General features: G+C 36.0%; 1 protein-coding gene and 1 long non-coding RNA gene across 11 annotated transcripts in view; one reads left to right on the top strand and one right to left on the bottom strand.

Moving 5' to 3' along the window:
• The window catches only part of LOC106874684 (innexin unc-9), a 172749-nt gene that overhangs the window by 68846 nt on the left and 93903 nt on the right, over positions 1-10000 (bottom strand). The window lies entirely within an intron of this gene.
• Positions 1-10000, top strand: part of LOC106874686 (uncharacterized) — a 25608-nt gene that overhangs the window by 14797 nt on the left and 811 nt on the right. The window contains exon 2 of the long non-coding RNA XR_008266751.1: positions 8687-8865. This is a non-coding gene — a long non-coding RNA (uncharacterized LOC106874686). The remainder of the gene's footprint in view (positions 1-8686; positions 8866-10000) is intronic.

Genomic DNA, 10000 nt, shown 5'->3' with positions numbered 1-10000 from the left:
TGAGCTTGTTGGTAGTCTACATATTTCTCATACTGAAAAAATTGCTTGTACACACACAGACGCACGTGAAAATTCTCACACATGCATACATACATATACACACACACATATATGATATACGTGTGTGTGTGTGTGTGTGTGTGTGTGGTATTATTATACATAGAATATTTGTCTTCCGTTTCTGTAGAGATAAAAGATTAAGATAAATATTTCCTTCGCTAGAACGCTATTCAATCGCAAGTGGCTTTCCCCACCATATAAATTAAACTAAGCACCGCAAGACAAAATTCATCCATTCCACAGTGCTACCGCTTTTTACAACAGTAAATTATATCATCCATGGCCCTTGATCAGAAATAGACGGACTTGACTGTGTTTACAAGTTTTGAAAATAATATTCTGTCAACTCGGCCAGAGGCTAATCTCTAAATGGCTCGTATCTTTTCACTGGAATTGCACACGTTACATAATAGAAATATCCGTAGATAATATTTGTCTTAACCAAGGCGGCGAGCTGGGCGAATCGTTAGCATGCCGGGCAAAATGCTTAACGGCATTTCGTCTGTCTTTGTGCTCTGTGTTCAAATACCGCCGAGGTCGACTTTGCCTTTCATCCTTTCGGGATCGATAGAATAAGCGCCAGTTGAACACTGGTGTCGATGTGATCGACTTAGCCACTTCCCCGAAATTGCTAGCCGTATTTATCCTAACCATTACAAGAATTACCGATGTCACAGCTGATAGTTTATCGACTTATCTGCCTATTGTTTATCTGCCTATTGTTTATCTGCTTATTGTTTCAATAAGCCTCCGCTCAATGGTTATATTTCAGCCGTTTTAAGTACACGTGATCAACAAATAATCGGAAGTAAGAACTTTAAAACTCAAGGAAAATTCTTAGCTAGCTGCGATCCTGTTTCGGTTTGGATTCACGGTTGAAACAAATTTATTTCACTTGCGCCTGCTCATGTTCTTGAAAAATACGTCAATGAGAGTAGCCTTAGATGTTTGGTACACCTTATATATATTGAGAGAGTGAGAGTGAAAGAGAGAGGGAGAGAGAGGAGAGTGAGAGAGAGGAGAGTGAGAGAGAGAGAGAAAGAGTGAGAGAGAGAAAGAGTGAGAGAGAGAAAGAGTGAGAGAGAGAAAGAATGAGAGAGAGGAGAGAGAGGTAGACGGAACATACAGGGACACATGTGAGTAGTTTAATGGTAAGAAAGCGATCGACAAAGAGGAAAATGTGTCATTCTCCCGGCCAATGAAGTGGACAGTGAGTCCATTTTCTTCCTAATCTACTTACTGGACAGAAGCTAACAGGTGACGTGTACAGTAGGAAACAATGGCATATCTTTTAGAATACTATTTTTTTCTACTCTAGGCACAAGAACCGAAATTTGGGGGGAGGGAACCAGTCGATTAGATCAACCCAGTACGTAACTGGTTCTTAATTTATCTACCCCGAAAGGATGAAAGGCAAAGTCGACCTCGGCGGAATTTGAACTCAGAACATAAAGACAGACGAAATACCGCTAAGCATTTTGCCCGGCTTGCTATTCTAGAATACTGTTGTCTATCAAATAAAACCAACTTTTCAAACACCATTGACACAAACGCCCTCTGATCTAAATAAAAATAATAATTTAGCCAACTTTTAGATGTCCCAAAGAACTTTTTTCGCCAATACCAACATTAACTGTCAAATAATTCTTTTTACTATAGGCACAAAGCCTGACATTCTGGGGGAAACGGCTAGTCGATTACATCGACCTCACTACTTGACCGCTACTTTATTTTATCGAACCAGAAATGATGAAAAGTAAAGTTGACCTAGGCAGCATTTGAACTTGGAACGGAAAGAGCCGGAAGAAATACTGCTAAGCACTTTGTACGGTGCCCTAACGATTCTGCCAGTTCATCATTACTGCAAAGTAATGTTACTTCTTCTGTTGATTTTTCCATCTTTTAAAGGACTTCCTTTCTTAAAGTTATCATCATCTAGCTTATAGCTCTCGAGCGCTACTGAAATATTACAGGTACAAGATTTGAGAGCTAATAGTAAGCAATGTGCCACTCTCTGTAGCAGATGAGACTAATTCATGAACAGTGGGCAGTTTGAGCTTATAATACTCTTTTACTCTTTTACTTGTTTCAGTCATTTGACTGCGGCCATGCTGGAGCACCACCTTGAAAGGTTTTAGTCGCACAAATCGACCTTAGGACTTATTTATGTAAGCTTAGTACTTATTCTATCAGTTCCTCTTGCCGAACCGCTAAGTTACAGGGATATAAATACACCAACACCGGTTGTCAAGCGGTGGTGGGGGCACAAACACAGACGCACACACACGTACGCACACGCATACACATACACACACACACATATATATATACATACATACATACATACATACACACCCACACATACGACGGGCTTGTTTCAGTTCCTGTCTACCAAATCTACTCACAAGGCTTTGGTCGGTTCGAGACGATGTCAGAATACACTAGCCCAAGATACCAAGCAGTGGGATTGAACCCAGAACCATGTGGTTAGGAAGCAAGCATTTTCTCACACTGCTACGCAGTTTGAACTTGTAATAGTTATTTTGAATATTTTTATGGTTGGTTTATTACTGTCTTTTTTTCCTTCCTAAACTATTAAGGTATCTAAATTAATATTCGGGGTTTTAGCTTGGTTTATTATGACTGTTGTTTTTATCGTTACTATTGTTGCTGGCCACTGTTTAGCTCCCTATCATCAATAACTGAATAGTCCTATGATCAAAGAAGTTCCACTGAAGTCCATCCAGTCAGTCACACGAGTATTGTGTTTCTAGAACTTCATTATCCAACGTGTCCCTCACCTTTTAAGATGGTAAAATATTTGAAGTAATTTTGAGTGTCATTTCCAGCAGGTGGAGCAACCACATAGAGGTTCTCTTATTGGCTTGTAAATGAATCTTTATTTTTCAGAGAAGAAATATGTGAATTTATAACACATAGTGCCTTTCCCGAGGGCATTAGTGATGCATGTAAAGTAAAAATAGCTTCAAGTGAGAAGTGAAACCACTCGTCTCACTAGGAGTTTACCTCTAGACTACGACGCTTTAGAAATTTCAGTTGGTTTGAAAAATCCTATGGTTTCGTAGAGTGCAGAACACCTTTCCGAACGCTATTACACAGCTTGTGTAATGTAAATTGTTACTCTGTACAAGAAGTTGACAATCCTTGTATATGTTGAGTTTTTGAGAATATATGTTTTCTAAAAAGATAAAACAACGAAATGTGATTTGAATTAATGAAATCTCTTATAGAGAATATATAAACTGTAATCTGCATGCAAAGAATACATTGATTTTGCATACGATATTCGAAGAGACGCCTTTTTCCCTTTTATCTACAGAAGAATATAGTTTGTTTTGCTTTAAAATAACTTAGATGCAATAACTCAGAGAGAACATGTGGATCTGGTTGCGTTTAAGATCAGTGAACGTCTCATTCAGCAAGAACATGGCTAAGTATGCTTTTCATTAGAACAAGGCTAATTATGCCTTCTTGTATCGTATTAATTTCTATCTTCTGTATTGCATTTCGTGATTTTTTTTCCAGCTTGTTTTGTAGCTCATCCTTAGCTAGAATTTCCTATAAAAGCTGAGCAATTTAAGAGTTATTTAGGGGGACTAAAAATATATACTAGTTGTCTGATATCGGGTATCACTATATATTATGTAGTAAGAACTGTTTGTGTTTCAAAATAGTTATGGTTCATGAATCAAATGGTTTTGATCCGGAGATACTTAAATCGTTCCAATATAAAATATTTAAACCATTCCAGTAAAAATCCATTGTGTACTATGGTACATTATATGGTTTGTAATGAAGAGAAAGTTGTAGCTATGAACTCGGTTATCGAGTATTATGTTTAAATTCAAAACAAACGTCTTTACACTTGCTTTGAAAACATGAGAGCTAGTGTTTGCCAGGAAACCTCCAAACCATTATTGGAGTTTTCATACACTAGTGCCACTTTGACGTAATTTTAACTCTACAGGCAACACAACATAAAATAGTGAGATACTTCAGACCATTGTTTTTCTTTCTTTTTTGATCGTTCTTTGTTAGAGATATACAGGATGTCCCAAAAGTCCCTGATGGGTTTCAATTTTTAATAACTTTCTTAACTTTACAAATAAATGCATGAAAGTTAGATACAATATAAAGGACATAATGGAAATTAATACGCACAAGTCAAATTTTGCAACACCACTATATCACATATAAAAAATGACATCGCTTAAATGGCTGTCATTTAAGCGATGTCATTTTTCATATGTGATATAGTGGTGTTGCAAAATTTGACTTGTGCGTATTAATTTCCATTATGTTCTTTATATTGTAACAAAAATTCATGCATTTATTTGTAAAGTTAAAGAGGTTATTAAAAACTGAAACCTATCAGTGACTTTGGGGACAACCTGTATATTTAAATTCTAACTCAGGCATAGGTAGCATTTTTCGAGAAGCGAGTCGCATGTGACATAGATGATCATCAGTACTAAAAAGAAAATAAGAAAATCAAGGTAATTTTTCGTTGGTGTGTCATACAAACTCGCAGATCACAGTTTGGCTAGAAGTGTCAACTAATGGTCTTACCGTTACTGAAAATAATTCATGAAACGATATATGTAAAAACTGATCGGTGATAGAAGAGTGATGTCGTTACTTGCTTTTAGACAACTATTTTTGGGGGCTAAAATATATTGCTATAGTCTTTTATTAACAGTAATTCAACGCTCGGTTTAATAGCGCCGCCTAAATTTTGGTTGTTATTTGCGGTATCTATCTTGCAGCACACAATCGGGCCGAGTTCCTGATCTAAAGATAATTTCCTTCCAACCGTCTCGAAGATTATGAAGAGTCTTGACTTACTTTTTGACAATAGCATGTAAAAATTAACACATAAACGTGAAAAGAAATCGTACTACATCATTAGCTTCATGGTCAATCTGATAGGTTGTTTTTCTCTTACTTGGTGTATAATTCTTTTACTTTATAGTAATAACTGATTTTATCAAACTTTGCCCTACCGTACAACGTAAGCAAAGTTCTTTATAAATTACTAATCCTTTCTACTATAAGCACAGGACCTGAAATTTGGGTGCGGAACGGGAAATTAGTTGATTACCTCGACCTCCACTGCTCAACTAGTACTTCTTTTACCGGCCCCGACAGGCTCAAAGACAGAGTTGACCTCACCATAAAGAACCGGGAGAAATGCTGCTCAGCATTTTGTCCGACACAATAATTATTCTACCAGCTCGCAGCCTCATATGGAATATTGATTAATTATAGACATTATTTTAATTTCTGATAATTAATAAAAAGTTGAAGTATAAATGTAATGGCTAAATTCATATGTATTAAAGTAATAATGGGCTTTTAGGCTCATGTTCAAGAATTTCTTTGCATCTAAATTCTATGGTTTAAATTTTCTTAGATGCCTAAACTGAATACCAAGTCTTAAGGGATTAATAACTAATATCTACGAAAGACGTGTTACCCAGAATGATTAGCTCTAGCCTGTTTTTCCATCGGCATTAAAATTCTTCGAATTTTATATTGGGTCAACAAGAGTCTCTGGAGATAAATTATTTTTATTTTCACTTGGTTTTAAAGTTATATTTTCGATAAAGTGTATACTTAAAAGATATTAATCATCGTCGAATTTGAAATTTGCTTTATCTGGCCTTTGTAATATATGAAAATAAAAATAGTTTTTGTAAGATCTATTTTTAAAGGTATTTCACTCAAGAAACAAACAAGTATTGAAGGTATGTTTTAAATAAAGTAACATAAGGTTCTTTTATGATACGGCTACTATCTACATAATTAACCGTAAGCAAATGCCTACTTTGTTAGTTTGTTTGTTCTTTTTTAATTTGTTTTTTTTTTAATTACTATATTTTATTTTCTGGCTCAAATTTGCTTATCTCAGAATAATTACTATGTAGACAGTTTTCAGTCGAAAGTGGCACTAAACATCTAAGTTTGTTCTAATTAAGGAACGTTAAAAAAATATCAAGTCATCTTGAGTTTTCATTAAAACAACTGCATAATTGGCAACGTTTGAGTGGAAAGTATAATTGGTTCTTAATTCTAAATGAATGTATTTAAATGTTTAATTAATGTTTAACACACATTCAAGTATTTAATTCAGCAAATAAAGAATGCCTTCTGTGACGTTTCTTTCAGTGGTTGAGGATAAAATCATTTTTCATTAATGTATATATATTTTTTTATTCATAAGAATTATGAGTTAGCGAAAAAAAAAAAGTACAGCGCCGAACTAAATGCATTGCAATATAGTTTGACTCTGACCAGCGTTGTATAGAGCAAGGAGTAAGCTATTGTTCAGCTGAAACTGCGATGTGGTTTCAAACTACAAAGCTACTTCATTTGTGTTTTGTAATGCAATTAGAAACGGCATTAATGTTACGTCTTCCATTTTCTCGCATCCACGAAATACAGAACCTCACTCTATTCAACACTTAGCTGGTACTGGTTTGCAATTGAAATAAAATGAAATAAAATACCACGCCCAAGGTCATAAAACTGCGCCCAGTCTAGGTAGCGGACTCACGATCGTGCGTTCAGTATTCTAAACATGTTATGTGTGTTGCATTTAGGTTAGATAAAACAGTTAGTGTCAATATTTTATTGATACTGAGTCAAATTAGTATTTTCAAAGAAGAGTATACTGTTTACCAAGCCTCCTTTGTATTAAAGGAATACAGCCGATTAAATCAAAAAAATATATTGGGGGTATATATTTTATTGTCCCGGGATAGAAGGAAAGTAATTCAGGTAGAGTATGAACAGAGAGACATGACTAAGTTATTTTATGGCATTTAACTCACTCAACGGCTGTTTTTGTCAACTTATTGCTCTTATTTTGAGTTTATAACATAGATTGCTTTCGAAATGCACAATAATATATTAAAACATATACAAAGAAAACTTTTGAAATCAGCTACATAGCACTAAATATATTTTTGCTATTGTATATCAAAAAAACATTAACTTGTGTGGTGCAGTACAGATGATTCAATCAATAGCTTGGACAATTAAAGGTCTCAGAGTGTAAGTATGGCAAATGCATAGTTCTACGTCCGATCCCAATGCATGGTGGCTTAGACGTCTTCTACCATAGGCCGATCAACCAATGCCTTGTGGCTAAACTTTGTGGATCTAGTCTTTTTCATTCGCAAAATATGTTTTTTTTTTTTTAAAGGAAGTAAAAAATCTGAAAATTGGCTACAATAAAGTAGTCGTCCAATCTCAATACTATGAGGGGATTATGTTGTGGAGATAAAAAATGGAGGAAAGAGTTACAGAGGTTTAAAGATTAGAAACCTCTGTAGTTTTAGCCAATAGCGAGACAGAAATTTTCTGCGGTTAACGGAGCGGTGTCAACTTTCATGTTGTACCCTGTGAAATTTATAGTTTAACGTCTGTGACATGACCTGTTCATTATAGGTTTCTAAATGCAGAATTCAAAAATAATGTCAAATTATCTGTATCACCCACAGTTTCACTGTTCCACCATATCCCTCTCAGTTTCTGCTATGTGGGCTAAATTTCAGTTAAGCTATTGAAATGTGAAGCTAACGGTTTAAGAAATACTCCTAATTTAAATTTTTATGAAGAGAAATAACCAAGTGAAATCATAAATCCAGCTGAGTCAATGAATCCCCCAAATATATGAAATGAAAAATATGTAAAAATACTAACACACAGAAGCACAGAAAACATGTAATATACTAACACAGAAAAAGTAAAAGAAAACACGCGGGTGAAAAGAATCTCGTGGTGTGAAGAATCAAGTGTGAAAAAATCAACATAGACAACAGCGGCACAAACAACAGTGAACCACAACACAGCGTGCGGTTGTCATGGTAACCAGCTGCTAATGCCACGCTGTCTGTTGATTGGCTAAAATTACCGAAATTTCCCAACTTTAATTCCAAATAACATCAGATTCTTTAAAGTAACTGATTGATCGTAATCAAAATTCAGAGTTGCAATGATACACCAAAATTGAAAGCATTCTGAGCAAAATTAAAGGGGGCTCATTTTGCTAATGAAAAAGACTAGATCCAACTTTGTTAATCGGAAACCGAAGGGAGTCCAACTCAGGGTTGTTCCTGTTCTTCGATAGAAGACTTAGACCGTCGCCCGATTAACAGAACCAACTGTCCCTTGGATGCTTTTAGCGGAGTCTACTCTGTTACAAGCATTCACATAAAAGTCCCTGGTTGGGCGAGACACTACGGTACACCTGCGTTGGCACCATCTATCTGGCATCACTAATATGACGCTAATTTATTTGACATCAAATGCATTAATCTCTCTCTTTCTCTCTCTCTCTCTCTCTCTCTCTCTCTCTCTCTCTCTCTCTCTCTCTCTCTCTCTCTCTCTCTCTCTCTCTCTCTCTCTCTCCACTGCCAAAACAAGTCAGCCGTGCCAAATCATCAGCGTCCAAACAGCCACACCCAATTTTCTCATCCTGTGCCGGTTTGGGGATAAATGTCTCCCTCCTTCACGCCAATCTTGAGACGCTGAAAAACAAGGGTAATGGGCGCTACCCTATATATTCTGATTAAGTCATTATTATTATTTTTTTTTTAAGGTTGAAATATCAAGGATACCAATGGAAACGAAGTTCAAGACTGCGAAGCAAGCGTTTCATTGTGCTTCTCATCAGACAACTAATGCGAAATCTTTCACATTAGATGGATATCTAGCCCCAAACCCCCAAAATAAACTGTAACCCAGATCAGCATAAACTGAAATAGCACAGAATATACTGTAAGTTATTAGTGTTTCTGCAATATATCCACCTTTTATTTTCTTCGAGAGTAGACTTAATATATTAAATTGATACCTGATATTGGCTTTATAAATTCTGACGTGATTTGATTTCAAAACATATTCAAAATAATTCTTTCTACTTTTGGCACAAATCCTGAAATTTTGAAGACAGGAGCAACGCAATTACATCGCCCCCCTGTGCTCTACTGGCACTTATTTTAACGACCCCAAAAAGATGAAAGAACAAGTCGACCACAAAAGGATGAAAGAAAAAGTCGACCTCGACAGTATTTAAACTCAAAACGTAACAAATCGGAAGGAATGCTGCGAAGCATTTTGTCCGACGCCATCTTAATAATAATAATCCTTTCTACTGTTTGTTTTTATATATACTTGTTTCAGTAATTTGACTGCGGTCATAGTCCTTTCCACAAAAGGCACAAGGCCTGAAATTCTGTGGGAAGGAACTAGTCGATTACATCGACTCCAGTGTTTCACTGGTACTTAATTTACAGACCCCGAAAAGATAAAAGCAAAGCCGACCTCGGCAGAATTTGAACTCAGGACGTAAAGACAGACGATATGCCATTAAGCATTTCGCCCGGCATGCTAACGATATAGATACACACACACACACACACACACACGATATGGTGTTAATGTTCTCATTTAATCTTTAGTCATCTCTGATCGTGCAAAACTCAAGCCAAAGACATTGCAATTGTGACCGTTTTTTTAGAAGATGCCGGACTATGATTTTGATAGAATCGGCTGAAACAATCTATTGAATGAATGTGTAGTCGTCATCGTAAATAAGTACTGTATATTCATTAAACGATATATGCTGGCTGGACAGTCAATGATTAAACGCATTTTCTTAACTTTCAATAATAGTGGATTTTTTATGCATTTTATATCCAGAAATATGAGTACATTTTGTAACTACATCATTTTCGCTGTTTTCATTCTAATTATTTATTGCATTTTCATTGGCTGAGTGGTAAGTAGCTTGCTTACCAACCACATGGTTCTCGATTCAGTCCCACTGCATGGCACCTTGGGTAAGTATCTTCTGCTATTGCCTCGGGCTGACCAAAGCCTTGTGAGTGGATTTGGTAGACGGAAACTGAAA

The sequence above is a fragment of the Octopus bimaculoides genome, chromosome 2 (assembly GCF_046866305.1).
Source record: "Octopus bimaculoides isolate indiv1 chromosome 2, ASM4686630v1, whole genome shotgun sequence".
NCBI classification, from domain to species: domain Eukaryota; kingdom Metazoa; phylum Mollusca; class Cephalopoda; order Octopoda; family Octopodidae; genus Octopus; species Octopus bimaculoides.
Note: the sequence above shows the minus strand (reverse complement) of the source record. Positions and strands in the feature narration are given on the sequence as shown.